This window comes from Elgaria multicarinata, chromosome 21, assembly GCF_023053635.1.
Source record: "Elgaria multicarinata webbii isolate HBS135686 ecotype San Diego chromosome 21, rElgMul1.1.pri, whole genome shotgun sequence".
Taxonomy (NCBI): domain Eukaryota; kingdom Metazoa; phylum Chordata; class Lepidosauria; order Squamata; family Anguidae; genus Elgaria; species Elgaria multicarinata.
The window spans coordinates 36,839-40,000 of NC_086191.1; positions in this window are offsets into that span (position 1 = coordinate 36,839).

The window sequence follows — 3,162 nt, forward strand, 5'->3', positions numbered from 1 at the left end:
CAAGTTTTGGAGCTTTCTATATTTGTACCAGCTTGTCATGTGCATCTGGTGAGTTTGGTTCACTTACCTGATAGGGAAGGTGCCATTACGGACCATTTTCGCAATACACGTATTCTGCCGGAAAGGGTATCTGAACGTGGTTTGGGGTAACTTTTGGAGCTTTCTGTATTTGTCCCAACTTGTCATGTGCATCTGGTGAGTTTCGTTCACTTACCTCATTGGGAAGCTGCCGTTACGGCCCATTTTGCGCAATACACGTTTTTGACCGGAACGGGTATCTGAACGTGGTTTGGGGGCAACTTTTGGAGCTTTCTGTATTTGTCCCAACTTGTCATGTGCATCTGGTGAGTTTCGTTCACTTACCTCATTGGGAAGGTGCCGTTACGGCCAATTTTCGCAATACGCGTTTTCGGCAAGAACGGGTATTAGAACGTGGTTTGGGGGTTTCTTTTGGAGCCTTCTATATTTGCCCCACCTAGTTCTGTGAATATGGTGAGTTTGGTTCACTTCCCTTATTGGGAAGGTGCCGTTACGGCCCATTTTCGAAATACACTTTTTCAGCCGGAAAGGGTATCTGAACGTGGTTTGGGGGCAACTTTTGAACCTTTCTGTATTTGTCCCATCTTGTCATGTGCATCTGGTGAGTTTGGTTCACTTACCTCATTGGGAAGCTGCCGTTACGGCCAATTTTGCGCAATACAGGTTTTTGACTGGAACGGGTATCTGAACGTGGTTTTGGGGTAACTTTTGGAGCTTTCTATATATGTCCCACCTTGTCTTGTGCAACTAGTGATTTTGGTTCACTTACCTCATTGGGAAGGTGCTGTTACGGCCCATTTTCGCAATACGCGTTTTCCTCAGGAACGGGTATTAGAACGTGGTTTTGGGGCAACTTTTGGAGCTTTCTATATTTGTCCCAACCTGTTATGTGCATCTGGTGAGTTTGGTTCACTTACCTCATTGGGAAGGTGCCGTTACGGCCCATTTTCGAAATACACGTTTTCTGCCGGAAATGGTATCTGAACGTGGTTTGGGGACAACTTTTGAAGCTTTCTGTATTTGTCCCAACTTGTCATGTGCATCTGTTGAGTTTGGTTCACTTACCTCATGGGAAGGTGCCATTATGGCCCAATTGCGCAATACGCGTTTTTGCCCAGCACGGGTATCTGAACGTGGTTTCGGGGTAACTTCTTCAGCTTTCTTTATTTGCCCCACCTAGTTATGTGCATCTGGTGAGTTTGGTCCACTTACCTCATTGGGAAGGACCCGTTACGGCCCATTTTCGCAATACACGTTTTCTGCCGGAAAGGGTATCTGAACGTGGATTAGGGGCAACTTTTGGAGCTTTCTGTATTTGTCATACCTTGTCATGTGCATCTGCTGAGTTTGGTTCACTTAGCTCATTGGGAAGGTGCCGTTATGGCCCATTTTGCACAATACACGTTTTTGACCGGAACGGGTATCTGAACGTGGTTTTGGGGTAACTTTTGGAGCTTTCTATATTTGTCCCACCTTGTCTTGTGCATCTAGTGAGTTTGGTTCACTTACCTCATTGGGAAGGTGCCGTTACGGACCATTTTCGCAATACGCTTTTCCGCAAGAACCATCTGAACGTGGTTTCGGTGCAACTTATGGAGCTTTCTATATTTGTCCCACCTAGTTGTGTGCATCTGGTGTGTTTGGTGGACTTTAATCATTGGGAAGCTGCTTTTACGGTACGCTGGCGCAATACGCGTTTTTGCCCAGAACGGGTTTCTGAACGTGGTTTGGGGGCAACTGTTAGAGCTTTCTATATTTGTCCCTTCCGCAAGAACGGGTGTTAGAACGTCGTTTCGGGGCAACTTAAGGAGCTTTCTGTATTTGCCCCACCTTGTCATGTGCATCTGGTTAGTTTGGTTCACATACCTCATTGGGATTTTGCCGTTATGGCACTATTTGCGCAATACAGGTTTTTGCCAGGAACGAGTATCTGAATGTGGTTTTGGAGAAACTTTTGAGATTTCGATATTTGTCCCTCCTTGTCATGTGCATCTGGTGAGTCTGGTTCACTTTCCTAATTGGGAAGCTGCCGTTACGGCCCGTTTTGCGCAATACGAGTTTTTGCCGGAATGGGTATCTGAACGTCTTTTCGGATCAACTTATAGAGCTTTCTATATTTGCCTAACCCTAACCCGGTTAGGTTCCGGGTTAGGTTAAGGTTCCGGGTTAGGGTTAGGTTCCGGGTTCGGGTTAGGTTCCGGTTTAGGGTTAGGTTCCGGGTTAGGGTTAGGTTCCGGGTTAGGGTTAGGGTTAGGGTTAGGTTCCGGGTTAGGGTTAGGTTCCGGGTTATGCTAAGGTTACGGGTTTGGGTTAGGTTCCGGGTTAGGGTTAGGTTCCGGGTTAGGGTTAGGTTCCGGGTTAAGGTTAGGTTCCGGCTTAGGGTTAGGGTTAGGTTCCGGTTTAGTGTCAGGTTCCGGTTTAGGGTTAGGTTCCAGGTTAGGGTTAGGTTCCGGGTTAGGGTTAGGGTTAGGTTCCGGGTTAGGGTTAGGTTCCGGGTTAGGGTTAGGTTCCGTGTTAGGTTCCGGGTTAGGTTCCGGGTTAGGGTTAGGTTCTGGGTTAGGGTTAGGTTCTGGGTTAGGGTTAGTGTTAGGGTTAGGGTTAGGTTTAGGGTTAGGGTTAGGGTTAACGTTAGGGTTAGGGTTAGGGTTAGGGTTAGGGTTAGGGTTAGTTTCCGGGTTAGGGTTAGGTTCCGGGTTAGGGTTAGGGTTAGGTTCCGGGTTAGGGTTAGGATCCGGGTTAGGGTTAGGTTCCAGGTTAGGGTTAGGTTCCGGATTAGGGTTAGGGTTAGGTTCCGGGTTAGGGTTATGTTCTGGGTTAGGGTTATGTTCCGGATTAGGGTTAGGTTCCGGGTTAGTGTTAGATTCCGGGTTAGGGTTAGGGTTGGGTTCCGGGTTAGGTTCCGGGTTAGGTTTCGGGTTTGGTTCCGGGTTAGGTTCCGGGTTATGTTCCGGGCTAGAGTTAGGATTAAGGTTAGGTTCCGGGTTAGGTTCCGGGTTAGGTTCCGGGTTAGGTTCCGGGTTAGGGTTAGGGTTAGGGTTAGGTTCCGTGTTAGGTTCCGTGTTAGGTTCCGGGTTCGTGTTAGGTTCCGTGTTAGGGTTAGTTTCCGGGTTAGGGTTATGGTTC